Genomic DNA, 15,326 nt, shown 5'->3' on the forward strand with positions numbered 1-15,326 from the left:
TGGGAATTCCGGGAATCTCCCAGAGGCACTCGAGCAGATGGTGAACAGGTCCCTCTTTTAGTAAGGTGGGGTGTTAGGGTCCCGGTGCAACAGCCGCTCCAGTGAGCAGGCTCCACTCACGGTAGAAGGAAGGCAGCCGAAAAGCAGAAGCCTGCAGCGCTGACAAATTCCCTCCACAACGATGGCAGCCTCTCTCCCTCTGAACACCAAATGCCGAGACCACCAGCCAGCCTGGGGTGTACCCACCCCCCAGGTGAAAGAGAGTAGCCACTTGGAACCCTCCCTTTGTGGCCAGGTCTTTTGTTTTTCTTAAGCACCCAGTAATTTGTTGCCCAGGCAACATGTATGGGAAAAATTCTTTAAGAGAAAAAGAAAACTGGACGACTTCTAAAACCCCAGCGACCCCTTATTGCTTGCACCAAGGTGTGTGTTTCTTCCAGAGAGTCTTTGCAAAGCAGTAACAAAGAAAATGGAAATAGCAGATTTACTCAATAGAGCACTTCTAGTGCTTGGCATTTCAGGAAATCCAGCCATTTTGACGGTTTTCTGGTGTGGGGTTTGTTGGGTTTTTTTATGCTTCATTTTATAGGTCAACATCAAAAACTTGATTGGTTTGCTTAAATTACAGATTACAAAATATTCGATATTACATTTTTCTTGTCTTGTGCTTTTATATCAATGGAGTTCAGAAAAGCAACTTCTTCCACTAGGGGAATTAGCTGCTTTGGTGATTTAGGGCTTCCACCGAGTTGTGTGCATTTGGGTAGTTTTGTATGTGTTTTCTAGCCCTGGTGGACTAGACAAATTCTTTTCTGTCTGCAGATCAATTGAAAATTTTACATCTAGTAGTGTGTTGAATAGTGATACTTGTAATTTCCAGTTGCTAGTCAGCTTTCTAGAGCGTATTTGATATAGTAATTTCTTGGACAAGTGGGAACTATTTTAAATCTCAGTTTTTTTGAATGTATGCCCTCCTCTGGGATACGTGGTCTGTTGGAACATCATGCAGAGACTACATCAGCCCTCTACCATCATCTTTGATGCTAATATCAGCTTCAGTTCTCAAGCAAAATGGTTTACTTCAGTAATTACATTCAAGGAGAGAAACTCAGTGGTTCTGCATTTACTTTATCTGTAAGGAGGAGAATTTTCCTACACTGAGAAGATGACTGCACAGGTGAGTTGAAACTAGGAACAGCTCAGTAATCTGTGACAGATTTCTCCTGGTGTATTCCACCATCGCACTAGGAGAGATTACCTGTGACATCATCAGTGGGGTAGATGGTATCATTGCCACTACCTAGTCATCCCCAAATTATGAATTCCAAGCCATTGGCAGCTGTCTAGAGCCAAGGGAAAAAGATGAAAGGAGCTAGTTATGAACAAGCCCTCAACCTACCTTTCTGAAAATGGTGGAGTTGAGTCACAGCACTATCTTTCCAGGAAATGTTTACTTAGGATCTATGTGCTGTGAAATTTCAAAGAGAACTTTGGTGAGAGCTATCATACTGTGTAGCACTGGTGGGCGAAATTAAATCCATAAATGTATTTGACCAAAAACACTCTTAGCAAGCTTTCCTTAAACTCATCTTGAGCTTTTTGTTTGAGGTTCAAGTGTTTTACTAATTGGCCATTTAAGGGTTTTTGATAGCAAAAGCACTTAGGCGTGCAGTAAACTCTCTTCCTGCGGAAAGTCTAGATTTGAGACACTTGAGAGTGGGCCAAGAAAAGCTAACTTTAACACCATGTCACTTCTTGATGGTGGGTCCCAAGGCCTTGAATTAAGGAGGATGAAAAATGTGGGAAGTAAGAGGTGATCTTGGTGGGGCTCAGCCCAAACCAAAAAAGTAGCAACTCTCTCAGCTCATGTGCATGGACCGTAATTCTACCAGTGTAGTGATTCATTTGAATAGAAGAGAAATTTAACCGAAACAAAGACAGAGCTTAGGGAAAAGGAAAGAAAGATGAGTATGACACAAAGTCATAATGGCTTTGTAGGGTAATAAAGCAAAAAGCTAGTCTCCTTTAGAGCTGTCTCCTCTGTCTTGGATGCCTCTTAATGCTCAGTGCTGAGAGTAAACATCCCCTACCGTGATGCTGTCTGTGATCAGGCTAATCAGTAGTGTTTTTGTCATTGCAAATGGTAAACAGTAAAAATATATTTGCAGCAACAATTGGTCACAAGAAAATCAGATGTTGATGTGACAATACTGTACATTCTTTGAGTACTTGGGTTTGGTTTGTTTGGTTGGTTGGTTTTTGTGTGGTTTTTTTTTTTTTTTAATAACTATTCTTTCCAAAGGTTTACTCTCTAACTTCAGGTAGACTGGGATACTTGTCAGTGAAGTCACTCCAGTCTGTTTTACAGAATTCAATGTGTCAGATATATTTTCTAAATACAAAAAAGAAAGGCATTCTTTCTGAGATATATGTCTAGGAGCAGATTTGCAAAATTTTATCTTGAGCAAATTCCTGTTGCTTTTTTTCCAGAAATGATTCATTTGTTGAAGTGAAGAAAATTAGTTTAGAAAAACATGTCTAGGTGGAATATAACAGTGTGCATAATTGTATTAAAATCTAGTTTGGTATTTGAATTACTAAAAAGTGTGGCTTGGTCCAGTTCTTGAATATGATTGTAACAATACTGTATGCAAGGGTTCCATGTTCTAAAAAAGATTTAAGTGGCGTTTTTGCCTTCTTCCCTTGTTTTGCATTTAATGAGAAGCAAAAATGGGATAGAGTGGGAAGTCATAAGCAGATGAGCACAAGATAATGTGGTTTGTTAATGTCAGCTTTCAGCTTATGTCTGTGGTCATGCGTTAAAATACCCTTCTCGGTTTCTATGCTTTCTGTTCTTCTTTTCAGTCTAATCTCTCTTCTGCCTTGTACCTCTAGAGTTTCCAGTCTCTGTTTTGGGTCTCCTTGCTTCCACAGTAGGCCAGTTCTGGATTTTCCTGCTTCACATATCCCTAATTGACTAATTTTTTTCATTTATGTAGTAAAATTAAGAAGTGATTTCATGCTAGCTTTCTAGGGTTTTAATAACTCTTATTTACCTTTTCTTTCCAAGCTGGTCTCCTTGTGGGAGAAGTGCTAATGAAACCTGCTAATGTCTGAAGCATGGGTGGCTTTTTTTTTTTTTCTACATTCAGCCTTTTTCTAAACATTTTTTGACATTTGGCTTTCATTATGCACTTTTCTACTGACTTTGTTGTTCAGAACTGACTTCAGACGTGAAGCAAAACTAGTAAGGAGTTCTGCTCTGGGATCTGGCATGTGAGGTATGTATGATGAGATCTGTGCATGCCTTTATGTATCATGGCTTTTTCTATTAGGGAGTAGATCTTCCCTAATTATTTGGTCCGCAACTTGCTCACTCTTCCATGGCAAAGCCAAGACTTTTGCACTGAGAAGAAGACGCAAGCCTGAGATGTGATATTCTTAAGGCTTAGAGCCCTAGAGCAGCAAGTAGTCTTGGAGGACTGGTGACTGCTTTCCATTTCCCATTCCCCGCAAGATGATTTGGAGAAAGACTAACCCCCTCATGCTGGCCCTTTTAATTCTGTGTGTCAAAGTGATTTGATATTGTATACATTCTCAGTAATTTATTTACAGAAATATGCTTGGGTAAGTTTATTGCTTGCTTGGAATTAATTTGATACTTAAAATGTGCATGATGCGCTTACTTAACTGCTTGCACTTAGTTGTGGAAGAAGTTCTACAAAAATAATGGAAGGTAGAAATAACCAGTGCAGTCATCTGCAGGTTGTTCTAATTTCATTTGAATTTCCTCAGTCAATTGTGAGGGAAAAGTTAGAAAATGGGTGATTGAGGATATAAGTGATTGTTCTTAGCTGTGATCATTTGGACATTGGGCTGATTATTGGTAGAGATGGTTGGGTAGGGGAAGGGTGGATGTACAAGAGAAATTCTTTGAAAGTCATTGTTGATAGAACTTGATAGGTGTGATAAAACAGGAAGAATAGAAGGTAAGAAGTCTTGGTCATATTGGGCAAGATCTCTTAAAGGTTGTAAGGACTGGAGTAAGTGCTTTGGGAGAACCAGAAGAAAAATATGGGGAATGTCACACTGAAGTTCTACAACTCCAATAAAGATTTTGTTTGGTTTAGAGCTTGTTTTTTGCAAAACTTTATGATGTAGACAAAACCTGATAGTTAACCACTACTTCTGAATGATGCTTGAATTGCCCTCGTAAAATCAGTTTGTGCATCCTGGTATAATAATTGTACAGATGTAAAGATTTGAGCTTCGATGTACACTTTCACATGAACAGTAAATGTTTGCTTCTTGAAAACCCTCCTAGTTGTTTTTTAAAACTGAAGAAAGGAGTTAAGTGCTAAGCTAAAGTAAATTCTTGGCTGAACAGTGTGTAGGATTCACTAAATTCATGGATGCATAATTGTACTCATAGGAGGAATGGGTTTGTATGTCTTTACAAACGACTTGGAAACAAGGATCTGTAAGAATGGGTGTGGGGGCACATGGTGGAGGGGAGATATGTAGTAATAGGATTGGGAAGGCTGTACCTTCCTAGTACCTCAGCCAATGGGAAGAGGAGGAGGGCAACACGCGGTCAGGAGTTTAGGATAAAAGGAGGCTGTGTCCTCCAACAACTCGAGAGACCCCATAGGGGTATGGCCGAGTGGAGTCTCCCTTTATCTGAATAAAGTCAATTTCTGCAGGACTCCTTTGTGGACACAGGCCATTGGCAGCATGATTTTCCACACAGTATGGATTTATTTATATTTAAACAGTTTCCTGAATTCAGATTGTGCCTCTCACTTGTATAAGTACTGAACCACTCCCTCCCCCCATAATTTCACAATAACTTTAGAAGCTACAAATCCCTGCGCTCGGGTTGGCTACTGACTTTTAGTAGCCAGTCATATGGTATAGATTTGCAAAGCTGACGCAAAATGAAGCCATTCATCTCCTCCCTATTACAGGCTGCTGAAAGCATATTGCCCTGAAGTTCTGCTCATTGCACTGTAGCCCCGCTGAGCACCAAGGCAAGTTCAAGGTTTTGGTTTTGGTCTTACACTTTACAATGCTTGATGGCAGTGGCCCAGGCTGCCTGAGGGAGCACCTTCTGCAGTCACGGCCGCTCATGACAGCTGCATTCCTCTGGAACAATGGCATTGTTGGCAAGAGGGGGAATGAATGGGAGAGACAAACTGCTTCTGCAGCTAGCCCAGAACTGAGGGATTGATTCCTGGAACACATCAGAGCAACTATAAACCTCCCTGTCCTCAGAATTAAGTGTAAAATTCACTTGCTTCAACCTCGACTTTCCACAATGACCAGGGGAAAAAAATCCCTAGGGCATAGGCAAGGATGATTTCAGTTTCCTTTTAAAAAGCCCAAATAACAATGTATATGAAAGTATAGGGTAAGAATAGGGTAAATTTTGTCTGCTCTTCCTGTGCAGTTTTTGGTAGTCTACCCCAAAACTTCTGCTTTCACAACTTTCACTTTGCTGGCCAGCAGTAAAAGTGTTACTTAGGCTTGTTTTTTTTGGGTGAGGAAAAATCCCAATCAAAGAGGAGACAATAGAAAGTCAAGCAGAAAGTCAACTCAAAAGAATGTTTCTAAAAATTTTAGTTTAATTTTTTCTGCTTCCTTCTTTCTTCTGCACATCTATTCTTAATATACTTTTAATTTACAGATGTATTATATATTGTTGAAATACAAGAGTCTAATTTAGTAACTGTTTGCAGGAGTGTTGCAACTGCTCTTGGGACAAGAACCTGGTGTAGCTTGCATTTAAATTATAGATCAAATAGCAAGGAGAAAATACTTGCTACAGTTTTTTCCAGAAAAGCATTGGACAACGTTTTTAGCCCATCTGGCTGTCTTAGTCCTTTTGCTCGATAGTTCAGTTTTGAGCCTGACCCTAAAGAAACTCTGAATCAGTTCAAAAATAGCTAACAAATGGTTCAGTCTTCGAAAACAGAAGTCAACCAAATCATGGGTGTCATTAGAGGGTGACTAGAGCCGGAGTGTCTGTGGTGCCAAAGGAAGCTGGTGGGAGTCACGTTCAGAACAAGAGGAGGTGGTTCTTTGCACAGTGTGTCACTAAGCTCTGACATTCCACACCTGATGACATGACAAACACTAGAAGTTTCTCTGGCTCCAAGGAGGCAGCAGTGTGGAAAAGCAAGCCAAAGCTGTAAACACAGCATGCAAACTCAGGAGTGGTTGAGAGTGGTAGGTATTCCAGGGTTGTGTTCTGATGCTATTGCCTAAGCATCTTTGTTTTTAGTCAATATTGCACAGAATGCTTGGTTAGGGGGATCACTGATCTGGCACAATGCAGTCTGTATTTTTATGTTTAAAAGAAGTCTGAGGAGAATGAGGGGAGTGACGAAGCTTACGGAGACATCAAACCTAAAGCTGGCTATAAAGCAGTGCAGAAATTCTTGCAGTTCTTGCATGACTGGGTGAGAAGATGGCAGAGGAAATTCAGAACCGGTAAATGTAAAATAGTGTGCATGTGCACTAATTATACGTACACAGTGATGTGCTCTGTTTTACCTATTATCACTCAGAAATGATCCTGGACTCACTGTGACTAGTTATGTCAAAATGTCAGCTCAATACTAAATAGGGGTCAAAAAGGCAAGCAGAACTATGTTAGGAAGGAGTAGAAAGAACAAAAAGTAAAAATAAAGGAAGTGGAAAAAGAAAATTTCATCAAATTGGTATATGAATCAATGGAAATCTTGAACACTGCGTGCATCTTGAGCCGCCTTATCAAAAGGAAAATAGAGTAGAATTTGAAAAAATCCCCAACCTCAGCAAAGAAACAAGAATCATTGGGATAGTTTTCATATAAGGACAGAAGAGTTTTTCCTCTTCAATAATACATTTCAGGGGAGAGGAGTTGATAGCTCTTTACAGAGAGATAAATAGTGGATGGGAGGACACACACCAAGTAATTCCTTTCTCTGTAATAAGCCACAAATTAAAACTAAGTCTTCAAGATGAAAGCTTACAAACAAGCAAGAGGAGGTACTTCTAAAGGGAAAAAAAACCCACAAACAAAGGTGGTGATGTCACTTCTGGTTCAGAAAGACCTTAAACTGGCTCTGGCTAAAGAGCAATGGTGCTATGCTTTCTCCAAAGTAGCCAGTGTTGGCCACTGTCAGAGGTGGCAGAGTCAGTGAAACTGCAGCCTATTGTGGGGAACTCAGTCCTGACATCAGGAGAAGTTGCTGTGATACTCCCCACCGTGGCCTGTAGTGGAGGAAACATCTTGTGCACAGGATGTGGTGTGTGCATATAACAGTTGACAAAAGGAATGCTTTGTTTCTAAATATGAAAAAATGGAAATGATTGAAATTCAATGTAAAATCGTACAGAACACCATGGCATAGTTCGTTACCCACCACACACTGGTTTGATGGATGATTATAATACCAAAATGTTTATAATCTTTCCATAGGCTGTGAAAGATGATCGGTGAGCTGGTCCGAAGCCACAGAGCCTCAGGTGCATCTTAATGTCAGTGTACCTCTTTTCATCCCAAAGCCTTTAAAAAGCAAGACAGGAATTGAAAAGCTGTTTTTACTGACCTTCTGGGTGTGTTAACTTCATGGGCTCAGGGGAGAACCTAGCAACAAAGACAGTGAATACATACCTGTCCAGTGTGTCAGATGCATTTGCTGGACCACAGGCTAATAATAAAAAGAGAAAATGAAACTTAAAAAGTTATTATTTATTGTCTGCAAGATTTAATCACTCACACTGGAAGTAACTTTACTCCTACCAATGTGTTCTTTTCCCTTTTTTTGAATAACACCCTATATGAAACAAGTGAGATAATGGTGAAATACATGTTTTCTAGTGCCTATCTGCTCAGCACCTGTCAGAAAATATTGGGAAGTTGTCCCCATGGAAGTGTCTCCTGAATCAGACCGAAGGCAATAAGAGAGATTCTATGGTTAAAACTTCTGCCTACAACCAAGATCTGAGTATTGGTGTTGCAACTCTCATCTTCAAAAAAGGCATGATAATTAGAAAATGAGGAGAATAGCCCATATACAAGGAACAAAGATGCTCCATGCAAGTATACCACTTTTTACAATTAATAGACAATGCTAAGTGGTTTTTAACTCCTAAAATAATAATAAAAAATACCTGGTATATGTATGCTGGTTTGAGTAATTTCTTTTTTCAAGTTACTGGACTGAATTTATTTTTTCTTTGAACATAATGTCACACTTATCCTGTAGCCAGGTCTTTGCTGAAGACTTTACATGTCCATTTTTGTCAGACGACTGATTTTCAACTTCTCAGTTGGAAGGCCCAGAAAAATGTGCAGTGGTAGAAGGAAGAGCAAATTTAAACCTGTGAGAGTTCTCTTGGTGATTTTGTGGTCCTTGAGTCTGCCAATGCTTTGAGGGTCTCTGGAATTTGAAACAACTTATTTAGAGTCTTAATGCTTTTAAAATAAATAAACAAAACTTCCAAACCCCTTCTCTGCATGAATGCTAACAATTTATCCCAAGTACATCACTGACTTTGCCAATAGCTTGCTTGGCGCATTTATTCATGCATTGACTAGAGATTTTCTTTCAAGTAACTTGCTGGCATATATGTGACTGGAGACAAAAGATGGTCTGGCCATGTGTGAGTCTTCCCCCCACAGACATACCTCTTCTCCCTTGTGATTGTCTCTGATGGGTAGTACGATTTATCCTAAGATACCAGGAGGGCCTCTCTGGATGCTCTCATAAGGAAAACATTCACTTTTGGACAGGTGAGTAAAACTGCTAAGATAAGGTCACATGTGGAGATAAAATGAAGTAGCTCCATAGGTGCTTTGTGACTGTGTGTTCTGCAAAGCCAAAGACTGTAAACCTGTACATTTCTAGCTCAACCTGCTTATACTGTAACCCTTTAGACCTGCTTATATTCTATACTTCATTGGCAATATTTAGATATTGTCTTCACAATAAATCTAATCACCATCATCCACGTAATCAGTGTCATATTTCTGGTGCCTGACTGAGATATTTCTCTTCTACTACTCTGTTACAATATAGTCAATCAAATTTAATTATTCTAGACCAATAGAATCTGTTTAAGTTTTCCTTTCTGCAATACTAAGGAAGTTATGAACTGGTGAGAAAGCTGCTGTTCTGTTCAAATATTGCTCCATGAATTCTTTATTGTTAAAACAAATGACCTATTCCTGTATGACGTTTTCCCCTTTCTCTTTCCTTTCCCTTTCTTGTCTTTCAGAATTTAGTCAATTACTAGAGGCTTTTACTGGTTTGGTCAGCAGATCAGACATACTGGTCTTTGGTTTCTAGGATCCCTCTTCAAGTTGTTAAAAATCCTTCATGTTCAGTATCTGTCATTTTCCAGAGGCTGAAACAGACTGAAGTAAAAAGTTATGTGGCAGACATGATAGTTTATGATTTGGGGAAAAGTACCTTTACATCTTTGGTTTTATCCTAACCCATTATAATTCAGGATTCAGCTGACTCCAGGTTTCTGGCCTAGTGTTCAAACTGGCCTTATAAAGAGCCTCATTCATCCCTGATAGCAGTGACTTCTGACAATATAACTGCATTACATTGTAATTAAAATAGTGTAAAAACCCCACAACTTAAACCAACAAACAAATCCAAAAGGTAGAGAGATCATGAGAAAAGACCCAGATTCCTTTTCATTTTCCTAGAGCTCATTCTAGTAGTCAGTCTGTTAAAGAGTGGGAATGCTTACTGATCTCACAGCATTTTGAACTTACCTGTAAAATGTTTTTTTTTAGTAAAACTTGTGTTTGCTGGTCCATCTTACGCACTCTTTTTTTTTTTTTTTTTTTTTTTTTAGATCTGAAGCACAAAGGACTATGAAGTTGCTGTGTCCTTTCTACAGGGGCAAAGGATCAAAGCTGTGACATGCACTTGGACATAGGCATTTAGCTAATGTTTCTAACACTTCCTCTCTTTGGTCTGCTTGCTCCTTTGGTTTTTTCCTCCGTTCTGAGGGGTAACCAGGAGAACAGGAGGGTAGAGGAGGAGTGTTTTCAGCAGACTTGTCTTCTGCTGATACTCTCCTAAACAGGATCTCTGGAAAAAGGGCCTTCTGCTTCAGGACTCTCACACATTAATAGTATGATGTCCTGACTTTGCATTTGGAGGATACCCCGTCTGGCTTTGTGGTTTCTGTAGAGAGCTTTTGTATGGTAACAACTTGCCCAGTGAAGTAGGCTCACTGTGTGTGAAACTAAACTGGGCCAAATTGAGAAATTTTGCCAGCTAGGTGGAGCTCCCCTACTGAGTTTCTTCCTGTATTGATTTGTACAGCCTTAATCACTATTGCTGAATCTGTAAGTTCATTTAAAAGATGGCCAGCTTACATAGAAACTAAAATCAAAATGTGAGACAAGCTCTCTTCTCTTTGCCACAGGTGGAGGTGAGCACACAGTAATCCGGGGATGTATGGATCCACACTGTTGTTGAGCCTCTGTTTCTCTGTGGTGTTTTCATTCAGTGTGGTCCTGGAAGTGCTGATGACACTTGAGTGGTTTTCTTCTTGGAAAATAGAATTTTGAAAATACTTTGCAATTACTAAAGCATAGCCTGTAGGTTGCTGTAAGATGAACTTACCACTGAGCTGTAGCAAACACCGGCTCATGGCAAAACTTACTCTTCCCCCAACAATCACCAAGTGATTCTCTAAGCTTGGCATCCTTTGTTTCCATACGAGCTGGGTCTCTAGAGAGCACCAAATCAGGGGATTTCTATCTGTGTGAGAAAAGGATGAGACTTCCCACTGCAGCCTGATACCTGATGAAGTTCACCACAAATTCCATTCTGTGTCCACAGGAAAAAAATTGCAGAACATTTTAGACAATAATCTAACCCCATAAATTTTCTATAGGCCCTTAGTGGTGCTGAAGACACTTAGTCTTCAATAATTTTCAGTAAATACATGAAGTGAAGCTTAGTACATTATTTTGCTGATAGTTCAGGAAGAAATGCAGAATCTAGACTGCTGTCTTACAGCAAATTTTTATTTTGGGTAAACAGAACTGCTTTGTTGGGGCTGTGAGAAGAGCCTAGTGTATATCCTCACCAGTGTTCAAAATAATGGATCTGATTTTGTTAAAAGCATGTGTAAGGTCAGTTACTGCTGCTCAGCTGCTGAGCAGAAATTGTTACATTCCGGTGATACGTTTGTTGTTTGCTGTGATATCCATATGGTGGAGTAAAAAGTTATGGTTCTGGATTTGAAATGTAATAAAATAGAGCTAGTAAGAAGCTAATTTCTTTTTCCACAGAGCTACTTTTCATAGTACGTTTGAAGTTTTAAGGACCATATTGAAGTATAATTAAGTAAAGCTTTTTGGGGAAAAAATGAAATAGTGAACAAATAACTCTCTGTGCCAATAATCAAAGACATTTGTTTGAAACCAAATTTCACCAACAGAAATTGATGTATATATGTTTCTACTGTAATACGACAGTAGACCATAGACTTTGGTGTAATATGTACGAAATATATTGAACCACTAGCAGTCATTGTTTCAATTCCCTAAATAACCAGTTAAAAGGAGAAAAACAGTATCACGTTGTAGCATTTAAATTGGCAAGCCCTTTTTTCTTTTTCCTGAGGATATGCATACATTAGTGTAATGTCAGAATTACTTTAATTCCACCTTCAATGTGTGGGAAAAGTTTAAAGAGTTTGAAGAACCCCGTTAGTTCAGATGAAGGCAATCTCTGAGATATCTGCTGACTGATTTCTGTAAAACAGTGCTCTGGGGAGTAGCAACCTTCTATTAGTTAATGTCTCATGTTTTAATAAATAGTGGTGACACATTAGCACATTTTGTCACAACTTGGGTATAATATGGAAGATGAAACACCAGAAGGAGAAGTCAGGAATTTGGAGAAAACAGCAGCAGGTTATTTTCACATGCCTGATTTGGAGTGGTAACTACATTTATAAAGTTGTGGAAAGAAGGATATTTCAATGCAATGCTAATTTAGTTTTATAAATACAGGATTGTTGTATCATGAAACCAAAATCTATTTTTATATATTTGTCATTCCAATAACATTGGAAAAATTGTTGACCCTAAAGCATATACAGTTGTTGAAACTTAGCAGCCTGTGGATTTAATTGCAATTCCATCCACTTATTAACTGAAGATTTTTTAACGTAGTGTGTAGAATGAGGATCTCATGTATTTTGTGCATTATGCAGTATGTGCCTTTTCCTGACAATGTAGACGTAAGCTCTGCAATGATGACATTTTCTTGTCTCTATGAGCACATTTAAATTTTGGAGGAAGACGAGGGTTTGCAGCCTTGGTCTCAAGGAACAGATTCAATCTTGTCTGCAACCTAAGTGCAGTTTTTCAGCTGATGATTTTGAGCTAAGGAGTGACCTGATGTTCATTGAGTACCACTGACTGTTGGTTCAAGGCAAACATTCAAAGCATGACCTGCATCAGTGACTCAGGATCTGTGTCAGTACCATAAGTTTTGGTTAGAACAGTTCATTCAACATCAAGATTATCACTTAAAATAAAAAAAAAAAAAAAAGACTTCTTAAGCAGAGCTGTGCAAAAAGATCTTCATGCTCTGGACAAAGTTACGAGAACATGAAAATACAAGTGTTCTGCTTTTCATAGAATCATGGAATCACAGAACTATAGAACAGTATGTGTTGGAAGGGACCTTTAAAGACCATCTAGTTCAACCCCCTCTGCCGTGGGGAGGTACATCCTTCACTAGAACAGGTTGCTTAAAGCTCTGTCGCACCTGGCATTGAACACTTCCAGGGCATCCACAGCTTCTCTGGGCAACCTGTCCTAGTGCCTCACCACCTTCATCATCAAAGTATTTCTTCCTTACTTCCAGTCGAAGTTTACCTTTTTTCCGTCACTTGCTTTGTTACTACGGGATTTGGTAAAAAGTATCTTTCTTAACTCAGAGTATTAAGCCTTGCAATGTAATGTTTCACTATACTCTAAAATACTCTCAAAAGCTCTCCGTAAGGTTAGCCATCAATAGTAATGAGTGCTGTGATATTACATGCCTAGGGGGAGAGTCGTTAGTTTAAAAACACAATGGCAAAGATGTAAAACCAGTGTGTCAGAGCAACTTACAAAAAATAAGTTTCACTTAATGAACTTCTCTACTTCTGGAGCTGACACTTTAGTGTTAGTGATATTCTAATTCTGTAGACACACAGCCGAGAATTTAAATGACATCATATAAGCTGCTAATGTTTCCAACCAAACAACAGGGCTATACATTTGACTGGAGAAGAAGTTTGACTAAATACTTTCTGGAAACCTTGAAAACCAAAGATGATGGTAGTTTTGCCTTTAGGTAAAGGCATCACTGATGTAACAGAATGATTTCTTACCTGTTTGCATAGGACATCACTTTCCTACTGGGTTGCTGTAATCAAATTGCACAATAATGGAATAGTCGAGCTTTCACTTGGCACCCTCTTGTATTTCAGACCATTACCTGAGGACATGAGGGTGTGTTTCAGTCCTTCTGAGAAGATGGAGCCGCCGTTTGAGTCAGAAGCCAGACTTCCATCAGTGATGCTAACAGTGATTTTATATGTAGCTGTATATTTATGGCAGGGGTTACTACCTATCCTTGAGGAAGTATGTAGGTATGAGGTTATCAGTCACTATCTTTAGACCTTAAAGGTTCACCCTGGAGGGGAAGCCTTGAAGGCTGAGCAGGGCTAAATACTGGATCCCGCCAGGAATTGTTTTCTTCTGAGTCACAGTCACTTCGAGCTGTGTTGGCAGCTGCTGACTTTGCAAATAGCTGGACTGGCTGGGGATGTTAAAATACCATCTCTTAATTCATTACCCATCTTGCTGCTGAAGAGTATCACCCTGGTAAATCTTGTAATGGAAATAAGCGTGCTTACTTTATCTACTACAGGCCCATCTAGAAGGTTTGATTAAAACAGCTGATAACCTGCAGACTGGACTGATGTGTGTGACCAAGGGCTCCGAAGGTCTCTTTTGTTAGTGGTGCTCTGCAAGTGGTAATCTGCACCTGATGGGCTATGAGGAGCAATCAGAAGTGGTAGCAACTCCATCCTACACAGCTAGATCTGAAAGGATACATGCATGCAGAAGAGCTTGTTCTTTCTCAGAGTGGTACTGCTTCAATTTATGTTGGTATGGGAGAACAAATACAACCTCCCCTTCTCCAAACACAATTATTACTAGTACAATGTTATATTTTAACTATAAGCTGTCCCAGTGTAATGCCAGATTGGTATCTCTGTGCCAACTAATAGTTTCGCTTAAAACATCGCACCCTTTACTGAAACCTTTAGGTGTCTACAGAAACAAAAAAAAGTTATATAGGTGAGTATTTTTGTGGTTTCTCAGTAATGTTGCTCTAGACAGGTAAATAATCTAAAATGTTAAGTCAGATGGATTTTTTAATAGTGTAGAATGCTCATAATTAATGTATTAGAAAAAAATAGGACAGGTATTTTACTTGTTGAGTACAAATATTTAAAAAGTGTCTTAATCCTTGGTTGACTGTGTGTTGGTTTTGTTTTGCAATTTGTAAAGAGAGACTCAGAGAAGAAAGTGAGAAATGTTTTACACCTTGAATTAGTTGTAATCTCACATGCACTTGTTGCAACATCTGTTGGAGGAGCCTGGGGAACATGAATATTCTGAATAGGAAAGCTTCATACCTACTTAAAGACAATTGTATATATATTTACTTGTTTAGGTCAGCAAATGGAGTGGCCTTGGCACATCAAGGCTCTTGACTAGGAGAACGGTGTGCCTCAGAATGACTGTGGTTTACAGACTATTTTTCTTATTTCTGCATACTGTTGGATTCATTAATACATATATATTTTTTTCTTTTCAAAATACATTGCAAAACTGTAATGAGATATATAAGAAATATATATATATACTGCATAACACTTGCAGAAAAGATTATACCTCATTGAGGATAGAAGGGGATTTCAGAATCATTTTAATATAAAGAGACTATTTTGAATCACAACGTCTTGTTTCAAAGGCAAATGTATTAGTACAACGAAAACTGTTGATGTCTCTGTGTCACATATTTAAACTTACTCCTCAGCTATAAATGAAAGGTTATAAAGGTAGCAAACAACAAAGCAAAGAAAAAACTCTAATATTTGTCAGGTAAGGAAAAAGAACAAGTACTATGATGACAAGATTAGTGTGGCTTGATGTAGATAGGGTTTATGGTATCATGCTCTGTGCGAGTTGAAGGGGATTTTGAAGCAATGAGGAGCTACCATCAGGGATA

The sequence above is a fragment of the Corvus brachyrhynchos genome, unplaced genomic scaffold (assembly GCF_000691975.1).
Source record: "Corvus brachyrhynchos isolate BGI_N302 unplaced genomic scaffold, ASM69197v1 scaffold409, whole genome shotgun sequence".
Lineage (NCBI taxonomy): Eukaryota > Metazoa > Chordata > Aves > Passeriformes > Corvidae > Corvus > Corvus brachyrhynchos.